This window comes from Castanea sativa, chromosome 6 (assembly GCF_040712315.1).
Source record: "Castanea sativa cultivar Marrone di Chiusa Pesio chromosome 6, ASM4071231v1".
NCBI classification, from domain to species: domain Eukaryota; kingdom Viridiplantae; phylum Streptophyta; class Magnoliopsida; order Fagales; family Fagaceae; genus Castanea; species Castanea sativa.
Window position 1 is genome coordinate 5,148,779 of NC_134018.1, and position 26,626 is coordinate 5,175,404.

At 35.1% G+C, this 26,626-nt stretch overlaps 1 pseudogene; it reads left to right on the forward strand.

Annotated features, from left to right (window-relative positions):
- Nucleotides 1-2,674: 2,674 nt before the first annotated feature.
- The window catches only part of LOC142638751 (cytochrome P450 71D11-like), a 30,833-nt pseudogene continuing 6,881 nt past the window's right edge, over nt 2,675-26,626 (forward strand).

The window sequence follows — 26,626 nt, forward strand, 5'->3', positions numbered from 1 at the left end:
ACGGTCTTCCAAGCATTTAGGGTCGGGCGGCCCAAGATGGCATTGTATGTAGATGAACAGTCCATAACCAGGAATGTAATGTCCCTGGTGATCTGTTAAGGATAATCGCCGACGGTTACAGATAACATGACCGCGCCGAGTGGGTACACTTTTTTTCCTCCGAATCCGACGAAAGGTGCGCTAGTTGGGATTAACTATTCTCTCCCAACCCTTATTTGTTGGAAGGCCGGGTAGTATAGTATATTGGCGGATCTCCCGTTATCAACCAAGACCCTGTGAGTGCTTTAGTCCCCGATTCGTATGCTTACGACAAGCACGTCATCGTGTGGATGATGGAGGTGTCGAACGTCTTCCTCTGAGAACCCTATTACAGGGTTATCGATGCGCGCCATTTTTAGGGCCAAACCCATCAACTAAATGTTCTGAACCATTCGAAGGTAGGTCTTTCGTGCCTTCTTGGTCAAACAGGGAATTGCGGTGCCCTTTACAATCGTCCGTATCTCCTCTATGGGCAGTTTAGGGCGCTCGGTTTCCTACCGGGGGCCCTGCTTTTGAGGCTAGTTTGTCTTCTCTTTGCTTACGAACCTTTGCAATTTCCCTTGTTTGATCAAGGCTTCTATTTGCTACTTCAAATCATAGCATTTAGACGTATCGTGACCATGGTCTTAATGGAAGTGGTAGTACTTGTCCTAGGACCTCTTGTTGGGGTCACCTTTCAGCTTACTAGGAAACTTCATCTTTGATCTACATGAGCACCTGATCGATGGGGACGTTTAATGGGGTGAAGTTTGCAAATCTTCCCGTGGGGGGCTTGGAGCGTCTATCCTCTCGCCTGTCTCCTGTTCTTGTGGCCTTCCGTCCCCTTTCTTGTTGTGTTTATTTTGGTCTCTCTTTCTTCCTGGGCTTCTCCTTCTGCACAAGTAGCGCGTCTTCTGCATTCATGCATTTGGTAGCCCTATAAAGTACATTCGACATGGTCTTCGAGTCGTTCTTGTAAAGGGGAAACAAAAACTTCCCCTTCCATAATCCATTGGTGAATGCGGCCACGAGTATCTTGTCGTTAGCTTCATCAATCGAGAGGGCCTCTTTGTTAAAGCAGGTGATGTAAGACCTTAGCGTCTCATCCTCTTATTGCTTAATGTTCATCATACATGTGGTTGCCTTCTTGTGTCTGTATCCCCTAATAAAGTGCGAGGCAAACTGGGCGCTTAATTCCTTGAACTTACTGATGGAGTTCAGCGTCAACTTGCTATACCAAACTCTTGTAGGTCCCCTAAATGTTGTGGGGAAAGCCCTGCACATGATCTCGTCTGCTACGCCTTACAGGTGCATTAGTGTCTTGAAGGTCTCCAAGTGGTCCAAGGGATCCCTTGACCCGTCATAGGCTTCTACTTGCGGCATACAGAACTTCGACGGGAGAGGGAAAGAAGTAACTAGTGCAGTGAATGGCGAATCCATCTGGTGCATTAGTTCATCGAGGTCACTTGACACCCTGTCTCTGAAGGCATTCATCATCAGGTCCATTTGTTCCCTTATCATTTGCATATCTGCGACCAGGTTTGGGGGGGCGATATCTGTGGCCGTCGGCGTACTCACAACGTTGCTGCCTTCTAACCCATCCCTATTCTACCTACCGTTAGCCTATGGAAGGTTGTCGCCCTCCTGCTCCTCTTCTTGATTACAGGTCTCGGCATCCCTTTGGCGTAGTTGCTCTTCTAAGTCGTGGTTCTACTTGGTGAGGTGTTCAAAGGCCGCGACGATAGTCTGGACCTTTCTCTCCAGGGTTGCGGTACGGGGCACATCTCCTTGGTTGTTATTGGTGGTGGTTGCCATCGAGCAAGTAAGCACCATGCAACCTTTTGTCTAAGAACTAGTAGTATGGCTTTCTTATAGTTTCCCACAAACGGCACCAACTGATAATGCCAAAAATCGTCAGTAAACCACACAGTCCTCGCAGTTTCCAAACAACACTTTCACAACACCAAAAAGAAGTCCTCAAGAGAGTACCGGTGTGGTACTGGTCAAATACCCTTCGAGGATTAAGTCAGAAAACTATCACCACTCTAGAGTGCCAGAGCTGGGGTGTATTATGCGTACCTTGGTTTTTGAGGACTTTGGCTTTTTATAGTAGTGGGAACGGACCTCGGTTCCTTGGCAAAGGGGGATATTTCCTTTCTATATAGAGGTTCTGTTGACCGGGGTTAGTCGTGGAGCACAAGTCTTTTCCTTTCAGAGTTCCTTGAGGGCCAATTAACTCATGTGGGCGTCACGTGGCACTGCCACCATCCACTCCGTATCCGTCCACTTCTTGCTCGTTAACGAGGTTAATCCATCCACTAACTACACGTGTCGTCGTGTTACCTCCTTTCTTCGTCCGTCACCCTAGTGTAGCTGTCCAAGGTGGTTTCTGTAAAATTTGATCGTCCATCTTAATTTTATCCCCTTCAGTCTTCTTTCTTCAAGATGCTTGCAGGAAATCCTAGGTTTAAAACATTGCATATATAAAGAATGCAGCTTCACCTAACTGCAGCAAAATGATGCCAAAGACCAAACTTGTATAAAATAATTACAACTTAGGAGAGAATATATATATATAGCGCAAAAGATGCTCCAAGCTTCCACACAATGCATATATAAGATGCAATATTCGCTTTCAATCTAATCTACTTTCCTCATGGAACTCCACGCCTTGTCCTTACCAACACTGTTCACCTTCTTGCTCTTTACTTTTATGGCAGTTAAACTATGGAAGAGATCCAAAACCAACCACTCAAATTTGAATCTAACCCCAGGGCCATGGAAGCTACCGATTATAGGGAACGTGCTCCAATTTGTTGGCTCTCCACACCATTTTGCATTAAGAGACATGGCAGTGAGACATGGCCCCCTCATGCACATTGAACTTGGAGAAGTTTCCATCATTGTGACTTCATCACCAGAGTTGGCAGAAGAGGTGATGAAAACTTGTGATGTTATCTTTGCATCGAGGCCCAGAGTCACAACTGCAAACATCATCACTTATGATTCTACAGACATAGCATTTGCACCATATGGCAATTACTGGAGACAACTACGAAAAATTTGCATGCTAGAGCTTTTAGGTCCAAAACGTGTTAAATCTTTCAACCAATTAGAGAAGAAGAACTATCAACTCTCATTCGTTGGATTGGTTCAAAGGAAGGGTCTACTATCAATCTTACAGAGAAACTTTTCTCAACGATATATGGCATCACTTCAAGGGCTGCCTTTGGTATGAAATTCAATGATCAAGAAAAATTCATCTCTGTTATGAAGGAAACGAGTGAGTTGCTGACTGTAGGTTTAAATATAGCAGATTTATTTCCCTCTGCTAAACTGCTCCATCTGGTCACTGGGGTAAGGACTAAAATTGAGAGGTTGCATGAAGAATCTGACAGGATTATGGAAAACACCACCAATGGACATAAGGAGATCAACGCAACAAGAAAAGCAGATGATGATGCAAGAGTAGAAGATCTCATAGATGTTCTCTTAAAATTTCAGGAGCATGGTGGTGAGTCAGTGACAGTGAGCTTTCCTTAACTAACAACAACATCAAAGCTGTCATCCTAGTAAGTATATATATACACACACACCTTTTGTTGACATTATGCTTTTCATACTTCCATAAACTTTTCAAATGCTTTTTTACCTTTATAGAATTTCACACAATAAAAAAGATAAATTTAAAAGCAGGAGAACGGAATGATAAGATATATTTTCTATCGAGTTTGGAAGTTTATAATATAAATAAAAGTGAAATAAATATATAATTTTTTGTCCTTCATATTTCTTTTTAAAAATAAAGATAAAATTGATATTTCACTTTTATTTCATAAAATGGTGTTAGAGCACTCACAACATTGGAGCTAAATAGCTATATAGCTATTTTAGCTCCGCCAAAACACAAAAATCAACACTACAGTAGTGGAGCTAAAGGTATTTTTTTACCTTCATTGCTACAGTGCACATCTATAGATAGATGTGCACTGTATCTGAGAGCTAAAAAAAAAAAAATTATTCCTAGCCCGGATTAAAATAATATAGGTTGGTTTATTTTTTTACATTCTTTTATTCTCCCTCTCAGACTCACTCTCAAGCTCTCACCTCTCTCTGTCTCACCTTCTCTCAAAACTCTCTCAAGCTCACTCTCTCAAACTCTCACCTCTTTGTCCACCGTTGGCCTGACTCACCATCACCGCCCACTGAAGCTCGACGTCACCGAGCCACTAGCCGATCCACTTCGTCGAACTCCCAAGCTGCTAATTAGTGGGCTTTTGGTTGGGTTGATCATAGTGGGGTTTTTTTTGTTTTTTGGATTATTTGTCGGTGGTGGATCATGGTGGTTCTGGGTTTTAATGGTGCTGTGGGTGATGTGAACTAATGGGTGATCATGGCACGCCGTTGATCTGTCTGAGTTTGATCTGAGTTTTTGGTTGGGTTGATACTGTGGCTTTTGTCAACTGTGGATGATCTAGTGGGCTTTTGGTTGGGTTGATCATAGTGGTTTTTTTTTTTTTTTTGATTGGTTGTAAGTGGTGGATCATGCTGGTTCTGGGTTTTGATGGTGCTGTGGGTGATGTGAACTAGTGGGTGATCATGGTGGTTCTGATGGTTGCTATGGGTTGTGGATGATTATCGTTGTGCTGTGGGTTATAGGAAAATTAATTTTTATTGGGTTTGATATATTATTTTATTGTAGTAGATATATTATTTTATTGTGATGTTTATATTATTTTATTGTGTTGAAAGCTAAAATAGATCCACTATTGCAGCATGTGAGTAGGTAAAATAGATAAAGTAACTTTTTGTGGTGCCAAATAGCTAAATTTTTAATTCCACTGCTGTGGATGCTCTTACTTCCAATCTTGAAAGAAATCCTTAAGAAGGAATATAATTGAATATTAGTTATATTCTCATCAAACATTAGGGGTGTCAATTCGAGTTAGCGTGTGGAGTTCGTGTCGTGTCGAGGTAGAGGTATTCGACTAAATGACTCAACCCTAACCCGACTCATTTAATAATCGTGTCATGATCCTTCAACCCTAATCCTAACTATGACTACGATTACCATCCATAAAGAGAGAGAGAGAGAGAGAGAGAGAGAGAGAGAGAGAGAGAGAGAGAGAGAATAACCGATTTGAGACTTTGAGTTTGAGAATTGGGCATGAGACTATAAGATAGTAGAGTGAGTAGTATGGCTGAAATTAAAAACTAAAATAAAATTAGATATTTATTAGAAGGTTTAGAGATTTAGGGTTTGTAAAGTTTCAATTTCCAATTATATCCCTTGTAAGTTTTTGTAATTACTCACTTTTCTTTTTAAATTTAAAATATATGTTGGATATAAAAGGTATTTGACAAATCTAAAATAAAATGAATATTATTTGTTATACGAGTTAAACAGATTGTGTTAAGTGGGTCATTTTGGGTTGACATAAATAAATTGGCGTGTCAAACGTATCTATTTCGGGTTAATCCACTTATGACACATTACTTATCGTGTTGCTTTTGGGTCAACTCATTTATGACCCAAACCCATTAAGGCATAACCCTAACGTGCAAAAAACTCATGTCGAGTTCATGTCTTGTTCGCGGGTTGGGTTGAACATTGACACTCCTATCAAACATCACATCACCTTTCTAGTCTTCCAAAAACATCTTCCAAATAAGCGAGTACTGTCTCTCACCATTTAAAGACTACTAGTCTTTGTTCATCAAAAAAAAAAAAAAAAAAGACTACTAGTCTTTTTTCTTTTGAGAAACATTTATCACTACTAGTTTTTTTTTTTTGAGGAACTTTATCACTACTAGTTGGTTACACCAATGCACATGAGTTTTAATATAATATTCTTTTCCTCTCTTGTTTTTTGTCTAAATATAAATTTTGATAATTATAATAGTTGCTAATAAGCATTTACTAAGATTTTATTTTCATATATAGCTAAATACCCTACCATTAGGCATTAAATATATATATATAAAAGGACAAAATTTGGTGACAAACTTGAATTGGTGCAAACACAATAATAATGGAAACAACATAAAGAGAAACTGAATAATACACTGAATATTATTAATTTGAAGAGATGAACACAACATTATTTGGACTGAGGCGCGACACTCACTCTCTTTAAGAAGATTCAAGCCCTTGGTTGACTAATCTTTGTAACCGCTACATACCTTCTCTAACTTGTCTCCTCCAGGATACAACAACCCAACAAATGTTGTATGGCCAGAACAGCTTCTGCACAAAGTGTTCGAGCCCAAAGCTCCACCAGAAGAATACTTTTCTTTGGCCCAAAATCTCTCAAGTATTTAGGAATATTATTGAATTCACTCTCTCACACAATACTCTTTACTTTTAACTATTTATCTTCATTCACTCTTGATATGAAATTAGTCCATAGCATAGCCATATATATAGTCTTCCAACCCTTCACATAACCTACATGTTATTTATTAATTTAGAAACCTTCTCTTAACATATTTAATCTAACTTACATACAAGTAACTCTTTCTTTAACAGATTTTATTATAACTCATTTCTTTATTCATCTTCAATTATTTTGAGTTTCAACATATTTAATTTAAAATGTACTAACACTTGGTTATAGCTTAAAGTTATAACTTCCACTAAAACAATTAATATATGTATATATTTTAAAATTTTAATCAAACCGTTAGATTGCATGTTTCTTATATTCTTAACACACATGTCAAATTTTGTGTCAATCATATTTTATTCACTTTTGATCCATAAAATTTTTTTATGCATGATTTTAAACTACAAAAATTTGGAATTTAAACATTTGATTGTTGACGTAATTATTAATCTTTAATCTTCTAGAAATTTTGTAAGCATGGAGGAAATAAGAAAAAAATGTAATCCAATTGATAAGCCAAGAATGTATTGACCCATTGTGATGGATTAACCAATTAATTAGCCAAGTTGATTAATTAATCAGATTAACATACAATATGCGTGGCAGCACAAATAAATCACCAACTAATTAAATATGTAGCGGAAATTAAAGTTGACACGGTGATTTGTTTACGAATGGGGAAAACCTCCAAGGCAAAAACCCCATCGGGTGATTTTAAGATCACCACTCTCGAGAATTCACTATTATTACAATAAGTGGTCACAAGTAAAGGAATTCCAGTACCTTATACCAACCTACAGTTGAACCCTTACCCCAATACCCAATTGAACTTGTTCTGTAGTGACAATCTCTTCTTTTAATGCACGGCTCTCAGTACGTGACTAACCAATAGATGTGCGGATCCCAGTACGCGACTTAATTACCAACTTGAGAAAGATGTTGACTGCAAAGTTCTTCAGTTCATCAACACAATGAAAATCACGAAGCTGCTTGGTCACAAAACCCAATGGCGTACAAATGCAGTAGCTTCTTCAAGAGAAAGAAGAACTAGGGCAAATTAGGTTTCTGGTCACAATTTGCATGAACAACACTTTGCTTCACACTCTTGCAACTGTGCAACCTTTTACGGCCCTTAAAATTATCTTTATATATGATTATGGTTGTGAGAAAAGAAAATCTAAACATGTATTCACGGATTGGATGAAAATCAGAGCTGAAAATCTATTTTCCATAAATCTCGATAGATAGCTTATCTATCGAGTAGCTGTCGAGCTTTGGGCTGAAACAACTTTTTAAACCTCGATAGATACTAGCTGTCAAGCTAGCTATTAAGCTATAAAATCCAACACTTTATCACTTGATTCTTGGACAAACTTGCATGGCTTTAACACTTGATCTTAAAACCTTGTTTCTTGAAGTATTAAACACATCCTAAATCTACCCAATTACAAGTAAAGTGCGTTTTGTCAAAGAATTAGCCAATTATAAATTGACATATGTTCCTAACATGAATCACATATGTCCTAACACCAATGATAGATTTGTAAAAACTCACATCCAATAAAAGATATTAAGTGGTGTTTTAGTGTTAGGCTACAACTATTTTTGTTACCAAACTTTGTCCTATATTTTACCATAAAATAATATGAGGTGTAAAAATTCTAATGGCATTCAAAAATATAGAATAAAATTCTACCAAAAATAATAATATGAGGTATCAAATATCTTTTGTTTTATATATACTAGTGGATGTCGCATCCGTTGCGTGAGTATATATTATAAGTTCATATAAAAATTTGTTGTAAAAAATTATCTTTATAGTTCATGTATAATACTCATTGGATATAATTCAGTATATGAGCATCTTGTTTGAATTAACATAAAAACATTTAATACTTTTGACTAATTTAACCAAATAATTCTTTCCCACTTGAATTCTCTACTTATGTATATATTGATTAGTATAAATCATAGCTCCATTCCCCCATATTTTCTTCATCTAAACATGTAACAATTGAATTGAACTATAAGACAAATCAATGAACAATTATTTGGGTGTATTTGGCTAGAATTTGCCAAGGTTAAACTTTCGAACTACTCAAAATCAACTTTGTGTTGCTTATGGAGATTGTCCCTCTTTTTGCATAGCACAGGTTGAAAAGTTTTCTTTTTCCCTTTATGCTTAACTCAAAGTTTACTAATCCCATTCAGGATATGAGTGCTAGGAGTGACACAACATCCATAACCCTGGATTGGGCAAAAATGATGAAAAATCAAAGTGTGATGAAAAAGGCACAAGCTGAGGTGAGAGAAGTTTTTAATAGAAAAAGGAGGGTTGATGAAACATGCATAAATGAGATGAATATTTGAGCTTAGTTATTAAAGATACTCTGAGATTGCATCCAGCAATACCTCTCTTAATTCCTAGAGAATGTGGGGAGAGATGTAGACTTAACGGGTATGAAATACCTGTTAAAACTAAAGTCATTGTTAACGCATGGGCAATTGGAAGAGATCTTAAACGTTGGACTGAAGCGGAGAAGTTTCAGCCAGAGAGGTTCCTTGATAGCTCTATTGATTATAAAGAGACTAATTTTGAATATATTCCATTTGGAGCTGGAAGGAGGATATGCCCAGGAATAACATTTGGTATGGTCAATATTAAGCTTCCACTTGCCCTATTTCTGTACCATTTTGACTGGAAACTTCCCACTAGAATCGAGAATGAAGACTTGGACATGAATGAGGCCTTTGGCACCGGAGTTAGAAGAAAAAATGATCTACAGCTGATTCCTATTGTTTATCATCCTTTGCCATTTGATTAACCTCACACATGAATACTTTTTGACATTGGAGTGTCTCAAGATCCAACAAGCCCAACCTGATGTCAGTTCAGTCCCAAAAGCTTTCCTTGAAGACCAGAATAACAACCCATTATTTTAAAACATTTTTTAATTATTAATTAAGTCAAATTGTCTTTATTTAGTATCTCCTAGGATGAATCAGACTTTATGTTTTATTTCTTCTAGGCAGATAAGTAATTATTGTGTTTCTAAGTTCCTAAGAGTTGTATCTAATTTTGGTTAGATTAAGTGAATCTATTTGTTATTATTTACGCTTTCCTATGGTTGGGGGGTTGTTCCAAGCTCTATTTAAGCCTTTGTCTAAATCTAATAAAACTCAGAGTGTATTAGCATAATTAAAACCTTGTGTTTTTTTGAAGATAGATTTCTTCTAAATCAACTGTTATCCCTTGGGTGGATTCCTTTGGGTGGCGACTCTCGATTTCTGTATCTATTAGGTGGTGTTAATCTGTATCTCATAGAGTGGTGAGCCAAAATAGTTATGCATCCTTAGCTAAAATCCTTTGGTTGGTGCTATCAGTATCCCTTTGGGTTTACTTAGGTTGTGAGCTTATTTACTTTTTAAATTATTGAGTGTTTTTCTTATCCCATAAAACCAGAAAATAGAAAATATATTCATCCAGAGGGATCATCGAGATTTTGAAATAGATGATTTAAGGAGACAACTTCAACAACTCTAGAAGCGTTTGGAGTTTTACAAGAATGAAGGGCGAGGTCCCTTATATCATAATTCAGAATTTGAAGCTATTAGCAACGATGAAGAGGCGAATCCATTTCACCGTGCCTCTAGTCATTCCTCCAATGGGAGCATTCCACCCCATCCTTGTCATCTCAAAAACTTACAACGAGGTTATGATATGAAAATGGACATTCCTAAATTTGAAGGGAAAATGAAACTTGATGATTTCATTGATTGGCTAACTACTGTTGAGTGAATCTTTGATTTCAAGGATATTCCAGATAATTTCAAAGTGAAGATTGTTGCAATCAAGTTCAGAAAACATGCTTCAATTTGGTGGGAGCATCTTAAGAGTCAATGACAACAGGAAGGAAAAGATTGTATTGTGACTTGGGAAAAGATGAAAAGAGAAATCAAGAAAAAAAATACTTGCCTGATCACTTCAAGCAAGATGCTTTTCTAAGATTTCATAATTTTAAACAAAAGGAGCTTTCTGTGGAGGAGTATATAGCAGAGTTTGATCAACGTATGACTTGATGTGATATTGTAGAACTAGAGGAGCAGATGATAGCCTGTTATCTTGGTGGGTTACGTGCTGAACTCAATGATGTGGTCCAACTACAAACCTATTGGACCTACAATGATGTTTGCAAACTTGCTACGAAAGTGGAGAAGCAACTGAAGGAAAAGTGTAGCAGTAACTTTCTATCCTATAATTGAGAGGGTGTTTCTAATCGAGGGAGTGGTTCCACTTTAAAGGCTATTGCACCCAAGGCAGCCACTATCAAGCAACCACTAAAGAATGAATCTGCATCAGATTCTAATCATCCCAACACCATTGGTACATGCCGTAGATGTTTCAAATGTCAAGGCTTTTTACATATTGCTTCTCATTGTCCAAATCGCAAGATAGTTTCTCTGGTGGAGGGAGATGTGGAGATAGAAGATGAGGATGAATCAGCACTGGTTGTTCATAAATTTGTTGTTTATGATGAGGAGGTGGTCTTTGCTGACCCAAGAGAGGCGCTTGTTGTTTAAAGAAGTCTTAAGATAGCCTATGCAAAAGATGAGTGGCTTCGGAACAATATATTCCATACCAGATGCACTTCTCATAGAAAAGTTTGTGACGTTATCATTGATAGAGGAATTTGTGAGAATGTTGTTGCAGCAACCATGGTGGAAAAGTTGGAGCTAGAAACTGAAAATCATCCTCAGCCATACAAATTCTAGTAGCTTCGCAAAGGCAATGAGGTGAAGGTTAATAAGAGGTGCTTAATTTAGTTATCTAATGGCAAGAATTATAATGATGAAGTAATTTGTGATGTAGTACCCATGGATGCTTGTCATTTATTACTTGGGAGACCAAGGCAGTATGATAGGAAGACTAGGCATGATGGTTTCAAAAATAATTATTCTTTTGAAATAAATGAGGTTAAAATATCTTTGGCTCCATTAAGAATGATCTATGTTCCCAAACCTTCACTTGGGTAGGGAAGCAATTTATTAACCAGGTGGAGAGAGCATTGACAGAATGTGGTGAAGGGTTTGCTATTGTGGTTAGAGAAGAGAAGGACTCGACGAATATTCCTCCTTTATTGATACCCTTTCTTAAGGAATTTAGTGATGTCATTTCTGATGAACTTCCTTTCGGTCTTTCACCTATAAGAGATATGTAGCACTGCATTGATCTTGTGCCTGGTTTTGTTTTGCCTAATAAACCAGCTTATAGAATGATAAGCTGGTGATGCCTTTCGGACTTTCTAATGCTTCTAGTACTTTTATGCCCTTAATGAATCATATCTTTAAGCCATTCATTAGTCACTTTGTTGTTGTGTATTTTGATGATATCTTAGTGTATAGCAAGTCTCAGTAGGAGCATATGGAGCATCTTTATGAGGTGTTTCAAACTTTTCGAGAGCGGAAACTATATGCTAATCTGAAGAAGTGTCATTTCCTAATTGACACCCTCGTGTTCTTAGGCTATGTTGTTTTAGGTGATGGAATCAATATGGATCCAAACAAAATTGAGGCTATACTTTGTTGACCCATGCCAAAGTCTCTCAATGATGTTAGAAGTTTTCATGGGCTTGCTTTCTTTTATCTGCATTTTATCAAAAATTTCAGTAGTCTTAATGCCCCTGTTACTAAATGTTTGAAGGGAGAAAAGTTTTAGTGGAATGAAGAAGCCCAAAAGAGTTTTGAGCTACAAAAGAAGAAGGTGACAGAAGCTCCAATTCTGGTACTTCCAAATTTCAACAAATTGTTCGAAGTGGTTTGTGATGCTTCAGGTGTAGGAATTGGTGCTGTGCTCAGCCAAAAGGGTATGCCTGTTGCTTTCTTTAGTGAGAAACTAAATAAATGCAATAAAAAAATATTTTACTTATGAAAAAGAATTCTATGCCATTATTCGTGCTTGGGATCATTGGAGTCATTATCCCTTTCCTAATGAGTTTCTCCTTCATTCTGATCATGAAGCTTTGAATTATTTGAATAGTTAGTAAAAACTCAACAGTCGACATGTCGGATAGGTTGAATTTCTTCGATCTTGTTATTTTTCTATCAAACACAGGTCTAGAAAGCTAAATCAAGTGGCAGATTCCTTAAGTAGAAGACATTCCTTGCTAAACACTATGGAGGTGCAGGTGCTAGGTTTTGAAGTTCTCAAGGAGTTGTATAATGATGATCCAAACTTTGGTGATGTATGGAAAGATTATTCCAAGGGTTTTGTTAATCATTTCTTGATGCATGAAGGTTTTTTATTCAAGAACAATAGATTGTGCATTCCTCAATGTTCTTTACGAAGAGCAATTATCCAAGAAGCTCATGGGGGAGGTCTTGCTAGACACTTTGGAAGAGACAAAACTCTGGCTCTTGTGCAAGAAAATTTCTATTTGTCAAGTTGCCTCATGATGTTATGTCTCTTATGAGAAGCTACGGAAACTACCAAATTGCTAAGAGTCACAGTCATAACACTGGGTTGTACACACCATTACCAGTTATCAAGGCTCCATGGGAAGATGTCAGCTTAGACTTTGTTTTGGGTTTGCCTCAAACTAAAAGAAACAAGGATTCTATCATGGTGTTGGTTGATCAATTTTCAAAGATGGCCTATTTTGTTCCTTGTAACAAAACTATAGATGCATATTCTATTGTTGATTTGTATATCAAAGGAATAGTCAAGCTTCATGGTGTTCCAAAAATTATCACTTCTGATCGTGATTTAAAGTTTGGAAGTCATTTTTGGCGTACTCTTTGGAAGAAGCTTGGGACTACATTGCAATTCAACTCTTCTTACCACCCACAAATAGATGGACAAACTGAAGTTATGTATCGAAGTTTGGGAAATCTTTTATAAAGTTTTACTGGGAAGAACATTAGACAGTGAGATCTTCTTTTGGCCCAAACTGAGTTTTCTAATAATTGATCCACTAGCCAAACTACTGGTTATAGTACTTTTGAAGTAGTTTATGGCTTTAATCCTACTGGACCACTTGAATTGACACCACTTTCTGTTACCAAGAATTTCAGTGGTCATGCTGAAGAAAGGGTGAAGGAAATAAAGAAATTGCATGAACATGTCCAAAATAAGATTGGGAAGCAAAGTGAGAAGTATTGCAAGCAAGCAAATAAACATCGAAAACCAACAGTTTTCAGGGAAGGTGACTTGGTTTGGATTCATCTTAGGAAGGAAAGATTTCTCTCCAAAAGATCTTCTAAGTTGAAACCCAAAGCTGATGGACCTTTTAAGGTGTTGCAATGGATTGGTGAGAATGCTTACAAGATTGATCTGCTTGGATATTATAGTGTTTCAGTAACCTTCAACATTTTTTATCTTTCTCCTTACTATGACAATCAAGAAGAGGAGTATGACACTAGAGTGTCCTAAGATCCAGCAAGCCCAACCTGATTTCAGTCCAAGCCCAAAAACTTTCCTTGAAGACTACAATAACAACCTATTATTTTAAAACATTTTTTTAATTATTAATTAAGTCAAATTGTCTTTATTTAGTGTTTTATAAGATGAATCGGACTTTATGTTTTATTTCTCCCAGGTAGAGAAGTAATTTATTGTGTTTCTAAGTTCCTAAGAGTCGTATCTGACTTTGGTCAGATTAAGTGATTGTATTTATTATTATTTTCATTTTCCTATGCTTTTTTTTTTATTTGAGAAACACACACACACACATATATAGGAGAAGGGGGATGAGATAAGTGAATATACACACGCCAACACCAAAATTGCATGCTGCAGTTAGTGTTGCGGAGCAAGTGATAAACCCCTTCTTGGGTGGTTGTTTCAAGCTCTATTTAAGACTTTAGCTGAATCTAATAAAAATCAGAGTGTATTTGCATAATTAAAAACCTTGTGTTTTTTCAGAAGATGAATTTCTTCTAATTAAATCAACTCTTATCTCTTGGGTGGATTCCTTTGGGTGGCGAGTCTCAGTTTTTGTATCTCTTGTGTGGTGTTAATCTATATCCCATAGAGTGGTGAGTTAAAATAGTTTTGTATCCTTAGTTAAATTTCTTTGGGTGGTGCTATTTGTATCCCTTTGGATTTACTTAGGCGGTGAGTTTATTTATCCTTTAAATAATTGAGTATTTTTCTTATCCCATAAAGCCAAAAAAATACAAAATATATTCATCCAACCTATTTCTGTTTATTAAATCAGTTAAATTTGGGTTGCCCCTTACAAATCCGGTACCACCTTTGATTTCTTTTATGAAAGAATGATGCTTTATATTAGTTGCAATAAGACTTTGTACGGTTATTAGGTTAAGAAAAATATTATTGTATTTTAAATTAACCTTAACAACAACATAATAGGAATAAAGTTAAAACAGTTCTATTTGCATATAGCATAAGAGTAGTCCAAACCCTTGGCAGGGTCAGCTAGCTCTTTCTTTTGATGAGTAGAGCAATCGTCTAGGGCCCCTAAGTAAAAGAAGGCTCTCAAATTTTAGGTAATAGATATTTTTTTTTGTTGTTGATCGTGTGACGCTCTTTGGATCCTAAATATTTGTTTTTTGAATAAGGGAGTTTTAGATTATAGAACTCATTATCTCCTTCACATAGCTAAGAACTCTCTCTCTCTCTCTCTCTCTCTCTCTCTCTCTCTCATTACACTTTCAATGACAACAATTTTTTGTTATAATGAACAACATAAGCACTACATATCACAAGTTGTAAAACAAAACAATATAAAAAATGCTATATATTAAATTATGGGTTATTTGTGAAAAAACACCTATATGCACTTTACACCCAGAACCATGAAAAGTTGCAATCACCGCAATTATAATAAATCTTGCAAATAACGTATTACCTTGTCTAAATGATAGTAAAATTTAATGGTTACGAGCATGTTATTACTTGACCAACTTTAGAAACTAAATTTACCAAAATAGCCCTCTAGTCAATTAATAGACTGAAGTAAACCTTACTTATTTAATATCACTTGTACCACCGCGCACCCTTGGTGCGGTGGTCACTCCATAAATATAAATACTTGTGAAGTATGGGAGGGGCAAGAGCTGGAGTTTAAGTCTCCAGGAAGGAGCTTCACACACATGTACATTTAGATTAAGTTAGAGTAGAAATTATATTTTGTATATATATTAAAAAAAAAAAAATCACTTGTCAACTACTCCTTCAATGGTGCGCATGCCATGCCGGTCAAGAAAGTCACTTTCATATCATCAACTAAAAGCTCATGTCCCATCATGGTACTCACTTTCATAACTATTGAACAAATCTTATGGGTACCAAGAATTTCAAGATTCTAGTTTTCGAATAGGTTTGACTTGAAGTGAATTAGTTTCAGCTTCTCCATTACAATTCAAAATGTCAAACAACTTGCTTATGTGCGGGGCCATTTAATGTTTTTCATACCTTGACTAGAAAGAGGAATATTTGTAATTGTTATTTTTGTAATTTTTTTTTTTTTGTTTGTGTGTAAGATTGACTATAATTTACATGGTGATTGTAAGTTTATAATTTGGAGTGCAAATATTGCAGGTTCCTCTATATATTTAGGTGATTTTTTGTAATCAACCACATGAATAAAACTGAACAAACTATCATAGCAAATACAAATAGAACTGGACTAAGACTTTGATAGCTAAGCAAAATATCAAATAGTAAAATATTATTATGTTAACATTTAAAAATTTCCTAGATTAAAAAAATCTAAAATAAAATCTTACGATTAAAGAGAGCATTAAAAAAATAATAAAATTGAAGAACAAAAAGTAAATGATAAATAATCTAGAAGTCAACACCTAAACTTGCTTGAAGTAAACACCAAACAAGAGAAAACAAACATTTGGGAGGAAGAATCTAGGGTTGGCTAAAGTCAATGCGAGTTTGTTGGAAAACTTGTAATCACTATTTTAGTAAGTTTCTTTTTTTAGCATGATTTATTATAATTTACCGAAAGAGCCATCTAGCCAATTAATAAACTGAAATAAACCTTACTTAATATCACTTGTCAACTCCTCCTTCAATGGTGCATGCCATGTCGGTCAAGAAAGTCACTTTCATATCATCAACTAAAAGCTCATGTCCCATCATGATACTCACTTTCTTAACTATGGAACGTGTCTTATGGGTACCAACTTAAGGTAGACAATTCCATACCATACCGTTCGGTACTGCCAAATTTTTTTGTGCCGGTGCTTGGACTAGTACAGAAACAAACCTGATCCATACTGCTCTAGATACCAGAGTGTACTGGGTTGTTTTGGCTGTTTCGGTGGATTTTGGTAGATGTGTTGATTTTGGACCAGTATAAGGTAAAAAAAAAAAAAAAGCACGAATTCACCAGATCTGCACTTCTTCTTCTTCGTAGCTACCAGTCACTTTCCTTTTCTACTATTTGTTGTTCTTTGCTTCAGTTTGAGAATAATGGCGAAAAAAATTCTTCAAATCTAGTGTATATATATATATATATATATATTTTGCTTTGCTCACTTGTGGACGGGCTGAAAAAAAAAAAAGCTCATCTCCATAAAAATGCAGTTGAAGATTGAGTCCATTGCTAAAACCCAAAATCCAAACAACCCCTCGTTGTGCTTACAATTTTCATGACTCAAACTCAAAAATTTGTGGAAACTCAACTCAAAAATCAGTCCAAATAATTTGAGTTTTGATGGGCTCCACATTTTTTGAGTTTTGGGTGATGAGAATTAAGTTATATAACTCAGTTTTTATCAATCCAAACACCCTATAAGGGTTTCTAAAGTCAATGCTAGTTTGTTGGAAAACTTGTAATCGCTATTTTAGTAAATTTTTTTTTTTAAGCATGATTTCTTATAATTTTTTGAAATAGCCCTCTAGCCAATTAATAGATTGAAATAAACCTTACTTAATATCACTTGTCAACTACTCCTTCAATGGTGCATGCCTTGTCGGTCACAAAAGTCACTTTCATATCATCAACTAAATGCTCATGTTCCATCATGATACTCATTTTCATAACTATGGAACATATCTTATGGGTACCAACTTAAGGTAGACAATTTTGTACCGTAACATCCGATATTGCTAGAATTTTTCATGCCGGCGCTTGGACTGGTACAGAAACATACCTGATCTGTACCGCTCTAGATATCAGAGTGTACAGGGTTGTTTTGGCCATTTTGGCTGATATATTGGTTTCGGACCGGTATAAGATTTAGAAAAAAAAAACATGAATTCACCATATCTACACTTCTTCTTCTTCGTTGCTACCAGTCGCTTTCCTTTTCCACTCTTTGTTGTTCTTTGCTTTAGTTTGAGAATAATGGCAAAAAAAATTCTTCAAATATATATATATATATATATATATATATATTTTTTTGTGTGGCTTTGCTCACTTGTCAACAGGCTGAAAAATAAGCTCATCTCCATGAAAATGCACTTGAAGATCGAGTCCATCGCTACCTTCGATTTGTACTTGGAATTTTCTAGAACAGTATCAGGGGCGTAGCCAGGAATTTTTATATGGAGGAGCTGATTTGAAGTATTGATATAAAAAACATAAATCACAAGTCCATTGAATATGAAATTTCAATTTTGATATATCTTAAACATTAATGAACATACAAAAATTGTCTAGTTCACTATAGACATATACAAAAATATCCACACAAAAAAACACTTCACATCAAAATCATGTCTGACGACGATTTTTCATGGAATAGAATTCATCCATAATCATTTCCATAGTGAAATTTCCAGCAATTTCATTTTCTATATAAACTATCATATTATCTGCCAAAAGTTCATCCTCCATTCTATTGCGAAGTTTTGTTTTTAATAGTTTCATAGCTGAAAAAGCGCGTTCTGTAGTTGCTGTAGAAACTGGAAGAGTCAACACAAGACGAATCAGTCTATCAATTAAATGATAGATTTTAGACTTCCCTGAAGTTTCTAATCCCCTACATAGCTCAGATATTGTACCCATATTCTTAAAATCTGGATGCTTTGTCACATCAAGCTCATAATGTTGCAATTGATGCTTCAAAAGACACATTTCCTGCTCAGTGAAATCTAGAGGATAATAATTTTCAGCCAAAATGCAAATATCACCAATTTTGAATGATCTAAAAGCATCCTTAGGATTTAATGCTGAACTAAGAGTGAGAAGATCTGCTGTTAGCTCACAAAATCTACTATTCAATTCTTGCAATTGAAAATCTATTGCAACTGTGAATATATCAATTCTTAAATGATGTTCTATTGTTGTCAAAGCTTCATCTTGATGACGGTATCTACCTCGAGCTTTAGTGTAATGAGCATTTAAATCAGGAATATCAATTTCATGTTGTCCACAAAATGATGTAACACTATCAAGTAAAGACTCCCATCCATCATCTCTCAACTTTTGAATAAGTGATTTTGTAGTTGAAACTAAATGCATGGCATTTAAAAGATCTTGAGAATGTTGTTGCAAAGCTTGGCAAAGAATATTAGTAATTCTCATAATCTCTTTCATCATATGCAAAATCAAAACAAATTCAAATGATGTTAATACCTGATAAGCTCCCTCAGCATTACCACGTTGTTTATAATTAGCCCCCTCCTCAGAGATAGTATTGATAACTTTGCAAGTTGCATCAAACATTTTTATCAAACTACAAATAGATTGAAAATGAGATCCCCAACGTGTATCTCCAGCCCGTTGCAAAGTACCAATTTGGTTTGCTCCTCTTCCAGTCTCAATTTCATTAGAAGCAATCATATTCTCAATTTGTTCCCCTTGAGCATATTGCAATTCATCATTACGCTTACTAGAACCAACGGCAAGATTGATAATATTAGTCAAATGATCAAAGAATTGATGAACAACTTTTACTTCTCTAGATGCAGTAACTAAAGCCAATTGCAACCTATGAATCATGCAATGTACATAATAAGCATATGGGCATTCTTTAAGAAATAGAGCCTGTAATCCATTCCATTCACCACGCATATTACTAGCTCCATTATACCCTTGACCTCGAATATTCTCAATGTGAAGGTTGTAACGAGAAAGAACATCACATATCTCCTTCTTTAGGGTCAACGCAGTAGTATCTCTAACATGCACAACATGAAAGAAACGCTTTTTAAGGAAACCATTTTTATCGACAAACCTCAGAATAATGGCCATTTGCTCTTTCTTCGACTCATCCCGGGCTTTATCAACGAGAATGCAAAATTTTGCATCCCCAATTTCTTCACGAATAGCATTTCGCACATTACTAGAAAGAATATGCAAAATCTCCTTTTGAATTATGGGTGATGTATATTTTTTCATGGAGCATTTTCCAAGATAACACTAGCTACTTTGTCATTGAAAGTTGATGTGAATTTTATTAACTCAATAAAATTACCTCTATTTTTTGAATCAAGGCTTTCATCATGACCTCTAAAAGCACAAGCTTGGAATGTTAGCCATCGAGCACACTCTATTGAGGTTTTGAGCTGCAACCGATTATTCTCTAATTCTTTTGACGTTTGTTTCTCAATTAGCTTATCAATATGTCGTGAATAATTCTTTAAATCCTCGCAACATTTCATAGCAATTTTATGTGGGGAGCTTGGATCTTTTCCTACATGACGAAGTAAAGGACAATTCATTCCATCATTCACCTTTTTCCAATTAGTAAAACCTGTTGAAATGAATGCATCTGATCCGGGACGACATATTGGTTTCTTACTAAAAAGGTAGCAAGGTAGACAATATATCGCATCCATTGAAGGTGAGTATTCCAACCAATCCCTATGTGAATGTAATTCAAACCATGAAGGTTGAAATCGACGACGATGAGTATCATTGTTGTATGGATAGTCTATATTTTTAGGTTAATATGGACCTTCTTTGAGATAAACTCGTTGGATTTCATCTTTTGATAGGGAATTCACATATTTGTTACGTGATCCTGGATCACGATCTATTTCTTCAAATTGAATTCTTGAACATTTGGAGGGGTGTTCATCAGGCATTGAAGTATCAACATTTGTTTCTACAGTCACAGGTATCCTAATTTCTGAATTGCTAACATCTTTTTTCTTAAAGAATGCATCAATTGTTTTTCGTTTGCTCATAATTCTTTTAGCTTTAAGAATATGACTCAAAAATTAACCTGAAAAGAATTTTAAAAAATAAAATTTTAATTAGAAATTTTTACTTAGTTATATGGATATTATTCATACTCAAGAGAAAACAAAATTTCCACTATAATTTAAACAGTCAACCTATTTTTAATACAACTATAATTAATAATAACCCCTCAATTGATATTATCCATGCATACACATGATTTGGTATTTTCACACGTCCTTCTCAGTTGGGTTGAGTTGGACTTGTTGCACTCGATTTGGGTCATTATACAAGTCTAATATATTATAGACAACTTCGGCCCTTGCCTTTTTTGTGATATCCTTCTTTTTGTTAGTTTCCCCTAACATGGATAGAAACGGACTGCAGAAGGACACAATCACACAATTATAATGATAATTATAATCTTGACTGATATTGCCAGTTCTCTCTTGTGTATCTCTTACCTAATATTTTTTAGTCATATTTATTTACTTTACATGTGGGTTTCACTTGTCTTTTTTAGAGATGATTGTTGAGCTTATTATCTGAGAATCTTTGGTTTTAATTTTATGACACAGTTTGTTTTGGGCAGAAAAAAAATGCTTCACTGTTTTCGAGTTTCGTTGGCAATACTATTACTGGCATTAAGCATAACAAGCTCACATGCTTTCCGGAAATATAGACATCCTAAGATAAAATCTTCAGTTTACCTATCCGGCTATCCCCTAAGTTTGTGCTAGCCTCAAACAAAAACAAAAATTAAACACACAAATATTGTTACACAACATAAACCAAACAATTTAACAACACTCATAGCCACATCACATGATATCTAACTAATTAAAAATAGGTAATAAATCAAAATAATTTTACCTTAGAAATTGTCTTCACAAAGTGCAAAGATCAAAGATGGGTGTGGGCTGTGTGGCAAGGCCTACTGCCTCTCCCTTCAAGACGGCCTTCAATGATGTATTTCTCTAAAAATCTATGAAAATATAAAGAGCATGTGAATATTTAGGTGTAGATAGTTGAGAAAATCAAAAAAAAGAAACTAAAAATAGATGAATGCCTAATGCTTAAGAAAGAGATGAAAACTCACCAGGCAATCACCAAGTTCCAAATCTTGAAATTTGACAATGAAATATGTTGGGTGATTTGTTTTAGAAAGCAAGAAGAAAGAAAAAATTGGTCAGGATTTTTTTTTTTTTTTTCTTGACTGTGAGAACAGAGGACTGATGGTGCAGAGTTTTAGGGGCTGGTAAGGCAGTGGAGTCAGCAGTGGGAAGTGTATCAAAGAAGAAAAAAAAAAGAAAAGAATAGGAAGTCAAGGGAATGGATTCGGTGGGGTGGGTTTTGAGATTGAGAGAAAAGTGGAGTTTTGTTTGTATTGTTTGGACTTGAGTCTTGACTATTTAATTATAGGTGGGCCAATATTTTGTTTTACTTGGAGCCTAAAACTGAAGCTGGGGCTGAGAAAGTGAGAATAGTGGAACTATTATGGGTATGGGGGGCCGGATGTCATATATTGGGGGGGGCCAATTGATTTTTCTGCATAGCTTAATGGATTTTTTTTTTGCAGGGCCCACGGCCCCCCCCAAGCCACTACGTGGCTCCGCCCCATTCTCACAGATGTTCTCTTAAAATTTCAGGAGCAAGGTGGTGACAGTGAGTTTTCCTTAACTAAGAACAACATCAAAGCAGTCATCCTGGTAAGTATGTGTGTATATATATATATACACACCTTCTGTTGACAATATGCTTATTTTTATACTTCCATAAAATTTTCAAATGCTTTTTAACTGTTTGAAGGTCATAGAAAAATGAAGTGGAATAAAATAGATAAATTTTAAAGCAAGAGAATGAAATGATAAGATATATTTTCTAGGTTTATAAAAATATAGATAAAAGTGAAATAAATAAATATTTTTGTCTTTTATATTTATTTTTGAAAATAAAGATAAAATTGATATTTCACTTTCATTTTATTAAATGACATTATTTCCAATCTTGAGAGTAATGCTTAAGAGTGAATAGAGTTGAATATGAGTTATATTCTCATCGGACACCATATCACCTTTTCATTCTTCCAAAAACATCTTTCGAATAAGCGAGTGGTGACTTTCACCATTTAAGATTACTAGTATTTTTTCTTTTGAGAAACATTTATTACTACTAGTTAGTTACCATGCAATGCACATCGAGTTTTTATATAATATAACTTTGCTCTCTTATATTTTTTGTTGGAGTATAAAATTTGATAATTATAATAGTTGCTGATAAGCATTTATTAAGATTTTCTTTGTATATAGAACTAAATACTCTACCATTTGACATTATTTATGATTGAGTATATATATATACTAGTCGCTGACCTATACGATGCACAGAAAAACTACTAAAAATGAAATCTTAAAAAATGGTAGTAATATTTTTGACTCAAATTGTTAACGTCACATATCCTTGATCCATCCCATCTTAGAAAAATTTTCTCATTATCTGTTATGGTTCAAAAGTTATTAAATTTATCTCATTCTTTTGATTTTGTTGTCGAAAACATAAGCTACCCGTGAGAGTTGAAAAAAAAAAATTTAATTTATAGCCATAACCATCTCCAAATTTTGGATATTTTATCTCCAAATTTTGAATATTTTAGTCTAGAGTCAGTGAATTTCTGAATTTTTAGGTAATTGGGTGAATTTGGTTCCTTTCTTCTTTTCTATTCGGTGCAAAATTTAGGTCGTTGATAATTTTAGAAAACAAAACAAAACTGAAGGTAGCAAAGAAGAAATTTGTTGCTAATCATTATTAATGAGAATTTGCATGAAATGAAAATTAGGCACACCAAAACAAAAAAAAAAAGAGACTAAAAAGGCCAAAATTTAAATATAAAAAAAATCCAACAAATTTGCTTAACAATGAGACAAAAAGGAAAAAAGAAAAAACAACAATGGCATAGCTTCAAATCCAAGAAGAATCAAAGAACTACTAAAGCACAATATATCTTGGTGAAGAATTGCATCTACAACGCTGAATCTTGCCTCCTGAAAAGAATTATATAATGATGAGAAATCTGATTGAACATTCATAAAGAAAACATATCTTCCAAACACATCTTCCATAGCCCTTCTGGTTGCAAGATATTCATGAACATCATTTACACCATTCAGCTCATAGAAATTTGATTGATTTAAATAATGAAAAGTTTTGGACTCCCCAACTTATATTTCTCAATATCCTAAAAATATTTATATAAAAAAAAAACTTGAAATAGAACTTATATTTACAGAAAGCACTAAACCGCGTTTTTTAGCCGCATTTATAAAAAAACGCAGCTATACCTGACCTATAGCCGCGTTTAAAAGAAACGCGGCTATAGACCAAACCTATAGCCCCGTTTCCTACAAACGCGGCTTCAGACCCAACCTATAGCTGCGTTTTGTTAAACGCGACCATAGGTTAGGTCTAAAGCTACGTTTCTAGTGCCTTGAGCTGCGTTTTACGTCCGGACTATAGCCGCGTTTATCAAAACGTGGCTATAGGTCCAGAAAAAAAATATTTTTTTTATAGGGTGCTATGTACAGTAGAACAAATTTTTTTTATAAGGGAGGGTTATAGCCGCGTTTCACAAAAACGCGGCTATAGGTCCAGTCAAATAATATATATATTTTAAAAAGATGACTTGTATATCCAAATAATTTTTTTTTAAAAAATATACGGGGGGCTATAGCCGCGTTTTTAAAAACGCGGCTATAGGTCCAGTCAAATAATATATATATTTTTTAAAAGGATGACCTGTGCATCCGAATAAATTTTTTTAGTATAAGGGAGGGGCTATAGCCACGTTTTCAAAAACACGGCTATAGGTAACACCAATAAAAAAACCCAGAACCCACTTTCCCACCTACCCCCACTCTTATCTTTTCTTTCTTTGGTCATTGTCTGCTTTCTTGGGTTCTTTCTTTCTTTCTTCTCTGCAAGTCACGCCCAGCTCCCTTCTTTCTCTCTCTCTCTCTTTTTTTTTTTTTTTTTTTCCTTCTTCACTCCAACACAGCTCTTTTTTTTTCTTTGTTTCTTTGTTGCTGCTTCTTCTTTTCTTTTTTTTTTCTCTCTTTCCTTCTTTTTTTCTCTCGTTCCTTCTTTTTTTCTTTCAACACAATGCACACACTCCTCTCACCCGTACACTCCACACCACCATATACTTCATTTTTCAAGCAAGGGTCACTGGAAAACTTCATAAGAAAAGCTAAAGGCTCACTCATCTCTACTATTTGAGGTAAAAATTCTCTAATTTTTTTTATGGGTATTATACTTTTGCTAGAAGTTATTTTTGCTATTGTGTTGTTGATATTGTGCTTATGTTTAAATAGGTTTGTGTTCTTGAGCTTTTGTGTTCTTTGAATGGATTTAGTGTTAAATTTGGGTTGGTTTTGTTTAAATTTGGAGCACGTTGCATTTGTACTGTCAGTATATTGTGTTTGATTTTGGATTTTCTGGGTGTGTTTGATTTTAAACTTTTTGGGTTTGTGTTTGATTTTGAATTTTTTGGGTTTGTGTTTAATTTTAAAAAAAAATTTGTTTGAATTTTGAATTTTTTGGGGAAAAAAAAACCCAGAAAATTAATTTTGTTTTTTAAAAAAAGCTGAATGAACGTTCTTTTTTGGGGAAAAAAAACCCCAGTAAATTTTTTTTTTTTGTTTTTAAAAAGACCTATAGCTGCGGTTTAAACGCAGCTCAGGTCTGGTCTGTAGCCGCGTTTTTAAAAAACACGGCTATAGACCTGAAGCCTATAGCCGTGGTTCAAAAACGCGGCTTCAGGTTTGGTTTGTAGCCGTGTTTTTAAAAACGCGGCTATAGACCCGCAGGGTCTGTTGCTGCACCGCTTAGGCCGGGGTTGTAAACGCGCCCATAGAAAACGCGGCTTCAGGTCTATAGCCGCGTTTTCGGGGTCTATAGCTGCGTTTTTGAAACACGGCTATAGACCCCGTTTTTTGTAGTGACTTTCTAGCAGATTTGTTCAAATTTCTGCCCCCACAATGACTACACAATAATGTCACTATGTCCTTTTCAAAAAAAAAAAAAAAGTCCCTATGACATGAAAGAGACATTATAATGAGAAGTTCAAACAGATATACCTAAAAAATATGCATAATTAAGAAATATATATGCAATATGTATAATTGAAATGAAAATAATAAAAGTGTAAAAATAGCCTTAAGTGAAAAGCAAACCATGGAAAACTAATAAAAACCTTGAGTTGTTGTTTTGAATTGTTTTGGCATTGCCAAAAGTCTCAGAGAACTGAGCTAGACTATGATATAAACAGTCAATGTGGACATAACCCTTGATTTTTACTTAATTCTTCCGATAATATGTCAAGCATATACTTATATAGGGAAATTTGAAATCCAATTGTTAGTCCTTCTACTCCAGATTGTCCACCTAAGTGTACAAGATATCTCATGAGAATCTTTGTTGTTTCAGTTTTACCAGCACCTCTATCTTAACAACATCTCTACCTCCACTAACCAAAATTGAATTGTCTTTCCTTCATTAATCATTTCCCTATTTTCTTAAACGACACATCAAATAAGAAACTACCATAAGTAAACAAAAAAGCTGTCACATCCAGGAAGTGATATGAGTTGCATACGTTTGAAATGTCATTAACTTTGAGTTAGATATTTAGGAAAGATGAGGGTCATTAATAGGAGTATGAGGTCTAAGAATGGCTACATATGATTAGATATAATTTTTTGTTTCACTTTACTGCAATTAATTTATAAAACGTGTCTATCTAGATGATCTCAATCAAATTTAAAGTTGTAGTTGTTTAGTTATATACATATATTAATAAAGAAGGCATAGTTTAGAATACATTCTAATTTAAGAAGGTTACTAAATTTTCTAATGTTGCAACTTGGGTTTTGATGATAGAAAGTTTTAGTATACAGAGTACTTAATTGCCACTTATTTTGATGACATAGTATGCCTAAATGCACATTAGAAAAAATGCAATGACCATTGGCAACTAAATCCAATAGGCACAAAAGCATGGAGTGGATATAAACTAATGCAAGAGTAAGTAAGACATTTTGTCAAACACATGATGTG